The 16431-nt window shown below is 29.2% G+C and overlaps 1 pseudogene; it reads left to right on the top strand.

Moving 5' to 3' along the window:
- The first annotated feature begins 8378 nt into the window (after positions 1-8378).
- On the top strand, positions 8379-9087 carry LOC149054434 (uncharacterized; annotated as a pseudogene).
- The last annotated feature ends 7344 nt before the right edge of the window (positions 9088-16431 follow it).

Genomic DNA, 16431 nt, shown 5'->3' with positions numbered 1-16431 from the left:
TGAGTAATTAATATTTCCTCCAATTTAAAAAATATTTTAATATATTTATTAATTTTATTTTGTGCTACTGGTATAGATCTCATAAAATAGACAATATTGAAGTCGCAGGTTTACAAAGGTATGTAACGTCACAGAATTTTAGGCCTCTATTAATATTATTATTCATTGAACACACCTTTCCCCACAATAATAGTACTATCACATTATCGGTCTGTGACCATTACTTTAATGGTTTTCCTATTAGTACAATAGCGCGTTGCGATTAATACGAACAATAGTCATGTTATATAAGCACTGTCCCCCAACCCTCTTCAACGTAGTGTCCGACGACTTAGCTCGGAAGCTGTGGTTACTTGCGCTGTCAGCGATACGGTTGCGTCCGCTGGTACATGCTGACAAGACATCTGAAGCCACTATTATTGTATATCCCCGCAAAAAGCGACACTGCACACGTCCCACTCTATCAACATTTCGACAACGGTGACCGGCAAGCCGAGCCGTCTGCTGACGTCTCGACACTCTTTTCATGACCACTGACTTTTGAGCACGTCCCATTTGTCACGTCCGCCGACTGCCGAGCCGTCCGTCGACGTCAAAAAGCCACGCGGTTGTCATTTGGTGTTCCTGACGTTCCTGTTTTTTTTTCAATGTTCACCGACGCCATGATGCGCTAAGTCGACTATCTGGGGCCGTGGAAGGCCCGGCGGCTAACATCCACAACCGTATTCAACGTAACCGGTGCAGATGGGCCATGTCGATCACGAGTATAAGGTATCGACGGCCCACGTGGCCAGCTCATCGCAGCCACCGGTTACCAACATCTCAAGCCACCAGCAGTTGTCAAGTATTATTTTCCCCCAACTTCCCCTTGTTTTTTCATTTTGATTATGTATCACCACTGTTTTTTTTACACTCCGGTTCTCCTCAACGGTGTCCCGAGATAATTAAGTATTATTTTTCCCTTTTTTCATTTTGATTATGTATCACTACAACTTATTTCTACTTATCCTCCATTTCTCCTAATAGGTGCCCCGGTAACCGTCATGCGGAGCCGTGGGTCTTTTCCTTTAATACATATAAGAGTATAATGTGTCATACCGACGTATGATTATCATTCCGTGCCGGTAACCGCTTGTCGGAGCCGTAGCATTATTTCTTGTATTTTTCTCCATTACTTTCCTTATAATTTTGCCATGTGCCAAATTATTATATATTTTTTCCCCTGTATTTTATGCACTTTGCCATGTACTAAATTATTATATATTTTTTCCCTGTATTTTATGCACTTTGCCATGTGCTAAATTATTATATATTTTTTCCCTGTATTTTATGCACTTTGCCATGTGCCAAATTGTTATATATTTTTTCCCCTGTATTTTATGCACTTTGCCATGTGCCAAATTGTTATATATTTTTTTCCCTGTAAGTATTTTATGCACAATATTTTTTCCTTGTATTTTATGCACTTTGCCATGTGCTAAATTATTATATATTTTCTGAATTGCAATTGCCATGTTCCTAATGTTATATTATTTTATTCATGTTGTTTGAATCACAACATTTACTTATAACCGTGTAAAATATAACTATATGATAACCTTATATTCTGTCACATTTTTTTATTAATATTATTTTTTACTTTTTCCCCTTTTTAAATAAATCTTTGGGATTCATTTCCCACTGCGTGTATAAAAGCCTGCAAGTTCCACCGACTTGGCCTTCGGGTCAACACGCGGTGCGGCCTGCAGGTTACGATGTAAGTGTTCCCCTTACATTGTGGGTGGTATATAGGGCCTAAAAAACTCTATAATCTCACAGGTAATAACTAATAATTAATATATTATTATTGAATAATTAATTGATTGATTATAGAAATCTCTGTGTAAGTTATTTTGATTCTTAATATTTTTAAAATTGTGTAATGCTTCAATAGGTCTATGGCTCAAAACAGCAAAGAGAGTAATAATGACTTGCTTGCAAGTAATGCATCGCCGTTAACAGGTTTTATTTTAGATTATGCATATATATGTTTGACTTCTGTGACTATTCTTCAGCTGGGAAAGTGTTCTGTGAACAGAGGGAATGAACATATGGGCTAAAATATTGGCTTATTTGGTCATATTGTTATGTTCTATTTAATAAATAATATATATTTATAAATATTTAAAATATAGATTATATTGTTTTTACAGAGAATATTACAACACCTGTCTTAAAAAGTGCTTGGACAGACGAAAATACAAGTTTTATGTTGGAATGTTACCATCAATATATGGAACAAATTGGTCCGATGAAAAAATTTAAAAATAAAAAGTGTACGTGGGTGAAAATTAAACATGACATTGAAGAAAAATTTAACTACTCCTTAACAGATGTACAAATAGAAAATAGATACAAAACAGTTTTGAAAAGAAATAAAATATCAACCAAAAATAACAACACTACTGGATTTTCTCCTAACTTTTGTATGGTCGATGATGAGTTCGCAAAAATTGCTTCATTGGACGACTATTGAGCCAGCCAAGTTGGTAAGTTATTAAAAAACTGAAACGTGATAGATATTACATTCTTATGAGTGTTTAAAAAAATTAAGTTTTTAAAAGTAATTTATGTTCTTTTTTTTTTAAGGTACATCAAGTTCTGGACTCAAACGAATAATGAAAGACGTTATTACTGCACCGAAAGATGTGCCAAAGGTATCGAACAAAAGAGTTAAAACTTCTGTCACAGATGTTTTAATTGCTATGCACAAAGAAAAGGAAGCTAATAAAAAACAAAGAGAACTAGACCGTGAAAAGCGTCACAATGAAAAAATGGACTTGCTTAAAGCCCTTTTAAATAATAAGTGAAATGTTAGTATTTTACCTATTTAAATTGTCTACTAAGTTAACTTATTGTAGTTATATTTCTTTATTTGATAATAAAACAAGTGTCATTCCTATTAAATGTTTGAATTACAATAAGTTTGATAATGTTTGGCACTTTGCCATTCCTTTTGTACGGGCATCTAAAGATCTTGGATTTAAATCTGCTAATGTTATATTTTGAGGTTCTTCTTGTGGTAGTTCTGTAGCAATAAAATTATCTTCCTCTGAACACATATTGAGTAAAACACAACAACCCATCCCATATAGCAAATGTGATATTATATTAATATATATTTGATATTCAGTTTATATAATTTTTTGTATATTTGTTAAGTAATATGCTCACAATGTCTTAAAGATAACTTAAAATCAATGTATGTGTTTATATATTTGTTACATAACTGCACGATATCAAGATTCTAATATCAAGAAAGTAATTTGTGCGCAATATAAATTAGATATTTTCCGCACGATATTTGCTGTACATGTTATAATTAATATATATTTGATATCTAAAAATGTATATCTTAAATCACATATTTACAGTGTAACCATTTAATATCAGAAATAATATATCAAAAATCCGATTTCTTTAGATTATTGATTGGATATCATGTTAACGATACATATAGAATATATTGTCATTAATATTTATATGATATTTAAAAAAGTTTATCTTGAATAACATATTTAAAATGTATCTATTTAATATCAGAAATAGTATATCAAAAATCTGATTTGTTAAGAATATTTTTGGATATCTTTTTAATGATGCATATATATGCAAAATATATTGGTCCTGATATTCATAAGATATATAAAAAAGTTTATCTTGAATATATTAGGTTAGGTAATATATATAATATATATATTAATAATAATTGTAAACCTTTTATAGTATATTTTTTTAAATGTATTTCTAATAATTAAAAAAAGTGCTTATTAACTTATTGTAAACTTGTTGGTATAATAATAGAAAGTCTTTATAACATACTTGAAAAATTATTTGAATACCTAACAGTATAGCAGGTATAGATACTCTCAAATATATTACTACGCGGCTTACAAAGTTACAATACACTACGCTGCGGCTTATTATTTATATATATATATTCATCAATACCTACGTTATAATCGTTATATACAATATATTATATTATTATACTGTATTATAATTTATACTTTATAGTCACTGAATATTTTATTTTTAAATACACTTTACCAGCTATTTCTATCTAAATTTTAATTCGTTAAGACAAATCAGTTAGTATAAAAAAAAATGCTTCCATTAAACTATCAAGATGAGGTTCACAAGACGCCAACGACTTATTATATGCGTTAGATCTATTTAGAATATTTTTCCGGACCAATATATATTTTCCTAATCCATTCCTGAATAACAACATAATAAATTAATAACTTATGTCTTAAATTTTAAGAAATAAGCAGAACATTTAATTCAGTGTATGGCAGGGGTACCCGACCTTTTTCAATTTGAGAGACACATTTAAAATGTATATATTGCGGGCCATAACATATATTATAATATTATATTATATACCTACTGGTTCATTTTGATAAAATATACTTAAAAATTGTAAGATATTTTGTAATTCTGAAAATTTTATTAAAATATTTTTAATTTTATTTTTATACCTATATAAATTGCTAATTTATATAATATGGTCACGAGCCAGTTGGATTAATATAGGCATATTATTGCCTGGTGTATGATATAATAAAAACATTAGTATAGTATATTTACTATTTAGTATGGTATCCAGATTCTAGACCCAACTGCATGTATGGTAATATTATATATAATATAATGATAATATATAATATAATATATAAAGATAAAATTATATATTAATAATATAATATAATAAATATTATTATCTTGCTCCAAGAACCCGCATCCGCATGCAGGTTAGGTTTACTCATAGACCTATTAGGTATATAAGATAGGTCTATGGGCTTACTTTTACTGGACACTGGTTTACAATGATAATATTGATAATGCTTTTGGTTCGTTTCTGCGCGATACGATCGTCAGTATAATAACGTCAAGCATATTATCACAAAACAATTTGTTATATTATCACTCATAGCATATTATTTTCGTTATGCGCCTACCTAATGATCTATAACCTCTAACAAGTAAACTATAACGGTCTTGTCTTTATGTTATTTATATCATAATATGGGACATAGATGCAGTTATATATAATACCTATATTATTATGTTACTAAATTCTATTTTGATAATTTGTCTAATGGTCTCCGACGTCATTTGTCATTACATTTTCTTATCGAAAGACGAAAATCTTAAATAAAATAATAAACTGTTTTTGTAGTTCGGCCATAATCTATATATAGTTAAATTTTTGTTGATGTGCCTTGCGCTATTTTATGCCATTTCATTGTCATAGCCAGGGGCGGAGTGGCCCAACAATTCTTACCGGGCAAACAGATATTTTCAGGCCATTTTTTTCAAATTTAATTTCTTACAATTTATTGTCTTACTGCTAGATGTGTGCTTACCATTTTTTTGATTGGGTGAAGTATAAAACAATTTATTTAGCCTACATATTGCTAGAAGATATTATCAATTTATTATTATACACATTTTATATTCTTCCTAGCTTCTATTGTAAAGTAGGTAGTAGGTATCAACCATAAAAATGTTTATTCATTATAATATCAAGTATTTGAACCAAAAAACTCCTTCTAAGTAATCTTATAACTGAACACAGATATTATTTTATATTAACACAAATATATCATTACTATAGAAATTTATTTTTATACTTATATATTATAAAAACACTTAAGCTTCTTGTTTTAGGAAATTTATTAAATAATATTTTACAATAACAATTTGCTTAGCAAATTATTATTACTGCCCAACTCGTTAGTAATGACAGCGTTATCTACTTCTTAAATAAGAAAAGTAATAGGTACCATCAGCTTATTTGCATGAGCATAATATATTATGCATTGACAAAAATTTAAAAATTTACCTAAATTTAAAGTAATAACATACTACCAGAGTAGGGGGTATTTAAATACAATTTTATTTATATAATATTTTACTATAAAAATATGTTTATTCGAATATTTTTTTATTCCAAATTATACTAATTCAAATAATTAACTAGATAATATTATTTTGCCCAACTCTGCATACTACAATATGTCAATACCTACCTTTGAAAAATTAATTAATTTTTTCACACTTTTTCCCAATCACAGACAAGAGCCTTTTATTTTTATTTTGTTCCCTCTCATGTCCTCCTTTTCGTTTGTTCTGGTTTTTGTAATTTTTATGAATATTGAAAATAAAAAACAAATAGAAAATTGCACATTAACTTATTAAAACTTTACGGCTTGGATTTATTCCGTACTGATCGTATTATCGCAGATTATACAAACTACAAACATAATCTGTGGTATTTGGTATTATTAAATAAAAATGCAAACCTGTGATGTTATTTACAACCATTGTCATATAGGTACCTTGTTGTTTTGAGTCAATTACAAAATAATATACCCCGTTTGAATAACTATTTATATATTGCCTGTTTTACTTGTCTATTATTATGATAAAACGACCGATAATAAGAAAACGAGTTATCGCAACTTAGAGTATTTACTACTTATAATTGGTGGTTCACATATCCCATTATTAATTTGTTTTCGTTGTTTTTACAATCATCAAAAACAGCTAAATATTTTAAATATTAATTATTTTCATCACACCAGGACCAGGCCACTTCTAATATAAGCAAGCCAGGCCACCGGGCATTGTCCCGGTTGCCCGGCGGGCCACTCCGACCCTGGTCATAGCTATAGGTATAGTTAATTAGATACTCATAATATGTTATAGTTTTCGAATAGTAGTCAATACATTTACTTTATTCAAAGTTATTTTGTAAAGCACGTGGACTCGTAAGTATTGTTGTAACTTTTTCTGCCGTGTCATAAGTATTAGTACTCGTATAATTTTAATTTATTGTGTTGCCGTGCGTTTCGTATTTCGTATATGATTGTGTCACACACCTTTTCGTACTTAAGTACATTACGATACGATTACAGTGTTATAATTTTCGAAGAATAAATTAACTTAATTCAAAGATATTTACTAAAGCACGCCGTGTATTCGTAAGTTATTTAATATTTTAAATTTATATAATTAATATTTTATTCTTATTAGCATTTGAGTGGTAAGTTTGTAACATAATATTGTAATAATACTGCAGCTGTAATCTCCATAATATTATAACGTAATATTACTATAGGCACCTTATGTACATAATATTTTGATTATTTTACATTCATATATTTGTCACTACCTAGATATTTCAGATTTCTTCTTAAAATATATTTTTACAGCTATAATGCTAAGACAAAATAGTCTAAGTAAATCAACCAAACGCAGAAGAATACGAGATTAATTTAATTAAACATTGACTTGCAGATGCGTCTTCCCCACAATTGCCTAATAACATTGCTACTCTTTCATCTGAAATTGGCAATAGCCCTAATGATTTAACTTGTCAGGATACTGCAGATACAGTAAATAATTTCCAATTTGAACCTTCTACATCTTATTTTAATAAAAGTTTTGATCTTGGAGCAAATAACATTAGTGCATTTATAAGACCTGAAAATGCTGATACTTCAGATAGTGACCTGGATCATACCTCATTTTTGAAACAATCGATTAATGAAAATTTGTATCAATGGGCTTCTGAAAATAATGTACCCAATAGTACATTTGATAAATTGTTAAAAATTTTGAAAGGCCATAAATGTTTTCAAGATCTTCCTATTACGAGCAGAACTTTCTATAAGATGTATAATTCTAGTGTTTCGTACAATAAGCCTGTTGAATTGAAAAGTGTTTCTCCTGGGTATTATTATCATTTCGGAGTAGCTTTTAATATTATGAAACATTTAGATAAACTATTTTCTGATGAAACAATTAAATTAGTCATTGGAATAGATGGCTTACCATTAGCCAAAAGTTCTGGTGGTTGTTTTTGGCCGATTCTAGGTTATATAAGGTAAAATAATCAAACTGTTTTTCCCATTGGAATTTATTGGGGTCATAATAAACCTGATGATAGCAATATTTATATTAAAGATTTTGTTGATGAAGTAAAGGCCCTCATTCAAAATGGTATTGATGTAGACATTTTCAACAATACAACTTTAACCACAGTTCATAAAGATGTAATTATTGATTGTTTTTGTTGTGATATGCCAGCTAAAGCATTTTTGCTTAAGACAAAATCACATACAGGATTTTTTTCATGCTCTAGATGCACAGTTCAAGGTCAATATTTGTTAAGAAGAGTTTGTTTTCCTGATACAGAATGTCCTAAAAGAACTCATGATGATTTTCTAAATAAAATACAACGACAATATCATAGTAGCTGTGATGATATAACAGAAATATTAAATATCCCTTCTCTTGATATAGTGAACAATTTTAGTTTAGACTATATGCATGTTGTATGCCTTGGTGCTATGAAAAAAATAATCATGTTATGGAAAGGAGGAGATGGCATGATAGATATATAGGCATATAGATGTAAACAAACAAAAAATGAATCCAAATTTGATTAAGAAAATTTCAGAAAGACTCTTGTCTTTAAAATGTAATATATCTAATGACTTTGCAAGAAAACCGAGATCTTTAGAAGAATTACCAAGATGGGAGGCCACTGAGTTTAGGCTATTTTTATTGTATATTGGGCCTATAGCTATTCAATCAATTGTGTCTAAAGAATTATATGAACATTTTTTGTGTTTACACGTTGCAATGATCATCTTTCTAAGTCCTAATTACAACCATTTATCATTTTTTGCTCAATCACTAATGACCATATTTGTTCAAAAGTTTGGAAACTTATATCGTAAACACTTTATTTCTGCTAATATACATGCTTTAATTCATTTATTTGAAGATTATGATAACTATGGGTCCCTTGATACAGTAAGCTGTTTTAAATTTGAAAATTATATGAGCTATTTAAAAAAAATGGTTCGAAAAAATGATAAACCTCTACAGCAAGTGGTGAGAAGGTGTGAAGAAAAATTTAAACCCAACATTTTAGCAGATAAACTTGTAAATGAAAATGATTTTAACCAGAACTTTCAATTGTTGCATAGTGGACCATCTAATAGATGGAACTTCTTCTCCTCAATATAGAATACTATTATTGGATAAAATTCAAATTAAAACCCATTCTACTCCTAATTCATATGTTGGTTTGAAAATAAAAAATATATTTATTATTGTAAACATCCGTTATTTTCCCCGGGAGAAGTTAACATACATCAGAAGTGGGATTTGTTCCGAAGGACGCAGTGTGCATGTTGTGAGGGACCTGGACTTGTTCGCCAGAGGTCGTGCGGAGGCGATCGCGTTTGTGTTAACGGGTCGTGCGCTCTGGTGATCAAGTGGTGAAGCAACGGTCGCAGTGGGCGACGAAGGACCAGCGTCGATCGGGGGCGATCGAAGGACGCAGGATGGTCGAATGTAAACATCCGTTATTTTCCCCGGGAGAAGTTAACATTATTATTAAAATTTTAAATATTTGTTATAGTCAAGATCTACAGAAGATGATTCTATTGGGAAGACAATTTGAAAAAATGAGTAGCTTTTTTTCCAAACCATTAAAAAGTGAAAAATTAGGCATTTATAAAGTAAAAAAATTCTCTAAGCAAATAAGAATTTTTAACATTGAAGATGTGGTGACTAAATATATTTTTATTTTTTTTTTATTTTAGAACCATCAGCTTAAACTGACTAAATATATGATCTTAACAATTAACGACTTGAACGTTGCTTATCCAATCATTCATTTTAACAACAACTATTAATACATTATTCTAACTATACCTATACCTATAATCTAGTTCCTATTTCATTAACTTTTAAATTATTTTATTCTTATATAATATATATATTAGGTAGGTATATCAATTTTCCTTAATAGGGAAATTTATTTTATGTTTTATTTTATTTTATTAGTTATAGTTGTATTTCAAGATTATATATCTTTTATATAGATGCTATAAATTCATATGATCATGTATTTTAATTTTAAAATATTCTTGTCAAACAATTAATTTAAGTATTTTTTATTTTTTATTTAAGTGCATATATATACCTGCTATTGCAAGTTGCAGCTGCAACTAGTTAATAATTAACTTAAAATATAAGTCTTAACCAAAAATGTGGACTATTGTTCACTTTATAAGTGATGATTCAGTGGAGCCCGTTCCAATCTATTGGCTTAATCAAAATAGCACTAAATGTGCATGGCCGAATAATGATTCATTAATTAATGAGCCAAGTATCGAGCAAATAAAACAAGGCTTAATGGATTTGATTTCTCATATTATGACTGTCAAGTGTTTTCAACAAACATAAGTAAGTTTAATTTATGTAAATAATTATAAATGGATAGTAATTGATACATATACCTATTATATCATTAATTAATATAGGATTAGATATTTATGTTTTGTTTATTTTTATAGTGTCATTTACTGATGCACTGGACAAAGCAAAACGTGGATTGTATACTTCTGATCTGGACGACTTAGATGCCCAAACAACTAGTAATAAACAAAAAAAATTGATCGTCACAGAAAAACAACACAATAAGTCTTCAACACCATCAGGTAAGCTACACCTACTCTCCAAAATAAAAACATAATGAAATATAACTATAAAAAAAATCATTGCTTTTAAAAATATCTATTTTTTGTACATTCCAAATTCATAATAATTATACTGTTATACTGAATTCAATAGTAGAAGTAATATCGTCTGACAAATCTGTTGAAAAAATACCAACTTATGACAGACAAATCGTAACAAGGAATAAATCCAACATAGTCAATCTACATCACACAACGTCTACATCTTCAATTAATAATACAATTAATGCCGGTAATCAATATCCTCCTGCAGAAGTTTGTAAGTTTTATAATTTAACTTATTCTATTATTTAATATAACTAAATAATAATATGATTATATCACATATTATTTTATTGTTTGTTTTAGCACCTGTTACTGAATCACAAAAAAAAATCAACTTTTGCTAAAACACCAAACAATTCTTTAAAAACACAGAATACAACATTATTAGATACATCAGATTTAAAAATATTTAAGAAACAAAAAATTGGTGAAAAAAAAAATATATATACGAAAGATAAGTCTTCCAATAGTATGTCATCACTGTTAATTAATTTTAATGATGATGTTGATAGCGATCAATGTTCTTCAGAGATTTGTAAGTCTATATGTCATTTAATTATAATAATAATTATAATATTATGGTTTAAACAACAAATAAGTTAAATTCATATATTTATTATTCTTATTCTTATAGCTTCAATTGATGATACTGATCATGATAGAGATTACAATCCACTTATTACCAATCAAAATATTCATCTTGGAAGTGATGATGCCAATAATTTATTTGATATATCAGGTATTCTAATATGTTGTATATGCATATATAGGTTTCCATATAATAATATCTAGTATAACATAATAATACAATAATAATAAAAGTGATATATTATTGTATTATACAATAAGAGTTGTATATTAAAATATTAAACTAATTATGGATGTTTAAAATAGTTTCCTCTTCAATTATTCTAAAAATTTAATTTGATTTTCAGATATTGTTGCTGATGAATTTATAAACGGTAAATTATGAATTTTTAATTTATTTTTACTGAATTTTCAACACAATTATAACAATTTAAAGAATTTTAATTAATTTATTAGATTATGTCAATGATGAGACGAATACAGCTGCTAATTCTAACCACGTTAAATTTAAAACTTCTTCAAATACGGTAATATCTACAACCTGCAATAATAACGAACAAAAAAAAAAAAATGAAACATCAAACCCTAGTACGTTTAAAATGTCAATACAATTCCATTTTTATGTTGTAATTATGACTTTTAATTTTCAGTTGATATTTCAAATTATTCTTGCCTACAACAGGATGTTTCTTCATCACTATTGACTGCAAATAATGAAAGTATATATACAATTGTACTTCTTTTTATAATTCTAAATTATTGTTATTGTTGCGCCACGACACCTCTTACGATTTTTGCAGTTGTGTGCCGTGACTTGCGCTATGGTAATGAGTATAGGTGACCACAATAATATAACACGAAGTAATTATTATTGAATTATAAAATAAATAAATAAGGAAAACATATCGCCTTTAAATCACTTCAATAGTTTAATTAATTAAAACATAATAAGACAACCGTAAGTCGTAATAAAAAATGTAACGAACAAAATTACATTAAGATCAGTAGGTACAATGTACATCATATAAGAACATAGAAAAACATAACCTAACAAAATAAAATGTAGCAAGGAATTGTGTCTAACTTCAACACTCCCCTTCAATTCCTGCATTAAACAAAAAAATTAACAATATACATTATACAAACAATAGAAATAATTAAACATGTAATCCAATTTTTAACAAATTATCCTTGAATTTATTTGTAGGTAGGGATTTCGTCAGCATATCAGCTTCTTGATCTGTTGTATGAATATATTTTAACTGCACTGTTCCTTCTTGAACTTTTTCTCGAATGTAGTGATGTTTTATATCAATATGTTTAGTGCGTTTATGGTATTCAGGGTTTGATGCTAATTTAATGCAACTTTGATTATCTTCATAAATTAATGTAGGTTCACTAACATTTAAGTTTAAAAATGATATAAGACTCCTTATCCATAGTACCTCACATATCGCATCACTCACAGCCATGTACTCTGACTCTGTTGACGATATTGCAACCGTTTGTTGTTTTCTAGAACACCATGAAATTGTACAACCATAAAGTTTAATCAGATATCCTGTAGTAGATCGGCGATCATTGATATCATTACCCCAGTCAGCATCAACATATACAGACAAAACTTGAGGCATATTTATGCTTTTCTTGTAACAAAGTTTGTGATTAAGACTACCTTTAATATAACGTAGAACACGTTTCAGATGTACCCAATGTTGTTCAGTTGGATGACATTGATATCTGCTAAAATAACTAACAGCATGACACAGGTCTGGTCTTGTACCAAGCATTGCATACATTAAACAACCAATTAATTGTTTATATGGTTTGTCACAGATTTCATCATTTTTATCATAAGCTAGATTTAATTTTTGTTCTATAGGTGTTGATATTGGGTGACTGTCTTCAATGTTGAATTTTTTAAAAACATTTTTTAAATATTGTATTTGATCAATTTCTAATGTGTCATGATTTATTTTAATGTGAATGCCAAGGAAAAAATTCAATTCACCACCATCAGTCATATCAAACTCCTTCTTAAGGTTATCTTTAATATTATTAACTTCATATAAGTGTTTACTAACAATTAATATATCATCAAAATATAGAATAAGATAACTCAAACCTTCATCACATTGAGTATTAATATATAAACAAAAATCATTATCTGATCTTTGGAAACCTAGTTTAGTAATATATGTATGAAATCTTTCATTCCAGCACTTACTTGCCTGTTTCAGTCCATATAGAGATTTATTTAATTTACATACATATTTTGTGTCCTTATTGTCTTTGAGTCCTTCTGGTAATGCCATGTATATTTCTTCATGTAGGTACCCATTCAAAAATGCTGTCTTAACATCCATTTGATGAGCGCATAATGTTTTTTCATTTATTAATGCTAGTATAGCTCGGACAGTTGTAAGCTTTGCAACAGGAGCATATGTGTCATTAAAGTCAACTCCATGTTTTTGAAGAAAACCTCTTGCTACCAACCTAGTCTTATATTTAAGGATGTTTCCCTCATTGTCCCTTTTAATTTTGAAAACCCATTTACTATCTATAAATTTTCGTCCGGTAGGTAGTGGCATTAATTCCCATGTATCATTTTTATTTAATGACTGAAGTTCTTCATCAATTGCCTTTAACCATAGTTTTTCATCATGTCGACCTATAATTGAATTATAGTCATGCGGTAGATCATCAATAAAGGTATCTGCATTCAGTGCCAAAACACTAAAACCATAATCTTCATGCCATATTGGTGTTTTTCTTATTCTTGAAGTTTTGGGTGGTTTTTCTTCATTCACAGTTGTTTTCTCTATATCCTGGGTTACATCATCTTGATCTGAACATTTAATTTCATCAATAATATGTGTATCTTCAATACTTTGCTTTTGAAAAATTTGTTCATTAAATATTACATCTCTTGATACAACAATTTTATTTTCATCTTCACTCCAAAGTCTATAACCATTTATGTTGTAACCAACCATAATGCATTTCTTTGTTTTAGAATCTAACTTTGTTCTATTTTCTTCAGGAATGTGAACGAACGCTTCACAACCAAAAACTTTTAATTTAGATAGATTTACCCTTTTATTTGTCCACAACTCAGCTGGAGTTTTGTTAGATTGTAATGAACGACAAGGACTTCTGTTTGTTACATAGGTAGATGATAAAATTGCTTCTCCCCATAATTCCTTTTTAACACCTGAATGTAGTATTACACAGCGAGCTTTTTCTAACAAGGTTCTATTCATGCGTTCAGCTACTCCATTTAATTGTGGTGTATAGACCGTGGTGTATTGAATCTGTATACCCTTAGTAACGCAAAATTCTTTAAAATCGTTAGAAGTATATTCTCCTTCATTATCACATCTTATATGAGATATTTTATAGTTATGTTTTGATGTTACATAAGCCTCATACTGCATAACACATTCTAATACTTCACTTCTTTTTGATAAAAGATAAACCATTGTGAAATGAGTATAGTCATCAATCAATGTTAAAATGTACCGTTTGTTATCCCATGTCGCAGGAGATATTGGACCACAAACATCTGTATGTATAAGCTCCAAAGGGCGACTTGACCGTTGAAGCAACCTTTCCTTGAATGGACGTCTTGTTTGTTTACCTCCTACACATGATTCACACACAACATCAAGTTCATCTATAATTTTTGTAGAAATGTGAATTCCATCAACCATTTTCTCTTTGATTAATCTAGACAAATTTGATTTACATAAATGACCAAGCCTTTGATGCCATAAATTTGCATTTTCCTCGATAACTAAATTAGCATTAGCTGAGTCATACGTTTCATACATATTAAATTTAATCTGATACATTTTGTCATTTCTTTCTCCCATGGCAACTAAATTATCATTCTGTTGTATTAAAACTTTAGCATTATAAAAAATTACTTTCATTCCCTTCTCTTCAATCTTTCTTACAGAGAATAAATTATGCAACAAATCTGGTACAAAAAGTACATTTCTAAAAGTAATTTTTCTAAATTTATTTTCAATATTAGAGAATACATGAATTGTACCTCAGTATCTGGCGTAAAGCATTTCCTTTTGTTTGGCCACAGCAATCTTTATAGGTTGTTCCAATTCTTGAATCTCTGTAAAATATTTCTTACTATTCACCATGTGGTCCGATGCTCCAGAGTCCAAGTACCAACATATTGTATTTGAAGTTGAAAAGTTCCCATTCTTATTGGCTGCAACTTGAGTATGGAAGGCGACTTCTTCTGTTTCAACACTAATTTCCTGAGTATGATTTGCCTTACTCGTTTTCTGTTGTGCCTTAGGCTTTTGTATCTTCACACGACAATCAGAACGTTTATGACCTATTCGCCCACAGTTGTAGCATTTGAATTGAAAAACTGGTTTCTTACTTGGATATTTATTTGCATTTCCAGAAAAAGCTGCTCCAGATATTTCCTTAACCTTTTTGTTATTATCTGTGCGCTGAAGTTCTATATCCAATAGTTTACTCTTAACAAAATTTAAAGTTTGTTTATCATCACTCATAGTTTCCAATGCAATAACTATGCTATCATATGTGTACGGGCCGGCAGCATATAAAAATAATACGCGAACGCCGAACACCTAAAAGTTGCCACTAACACCTAGATCTTGAATATACGAGGAATAGCTGGGTGTGTAGTGGTGCAATAGCTCGAACAGCAGTGGTCGGGATCGCCGGGCAGCGTATTTACATATCCCACTTGATTTGAGCACCATAGTGCTAAATTCAGGTACGATTTGGAAACCAATAAATTAAATACATTCCCTACTGGTATTCAGCACTCTTATTTTATTGTCAATAATCTTTTAACTACATTATAAACTTAATAAGTATTTTACTGAAAATTTTCAATGAGTTACTTTAGAACAATGATAACTGATTTAAGAAAAAAAAAATGTTCACAAATTGTTACTTTTATTAGGTACCTAGGTATATTTTAACAGTATTTGATTGTCAAACATTATTTTTTCTTCTTCTTTATTTGTGTTTATGTATAGGTAACTAATAACAGTAATAACTATTGTATAATATTTTAGTAATCTAATTACTTAATGCTATTTTAATTATTCATAAGTATTTAGTACAGCAATGGTTTGAAATAAATAAATTCAAACAAAATTAATTATTATTATTATAGTTGAATTATTAG

This window comes from Diuraphis noxia, unplaced genomic scaffold, assembly GCF_037042655.1.
Source record: "Diuraphis noxia isolate RWA-SAM2 unplaced genomic scaffold, SU_Dnox_SAM2 contig0006, whole genome shotgun sequence".
In the NCBI taxonomy this organism is placed as follows: domain Eukaryota; kingdom Metazoa; phylum Arthropoda; class Insecta; order Hemiptera; family Aphididae; genus Diuraphis; species Diuraphis noxia.
Note: the sequence above shows the minus strand (reverse complement) of the source record. Positions and strands in the feature narration are given on the sequence as shown.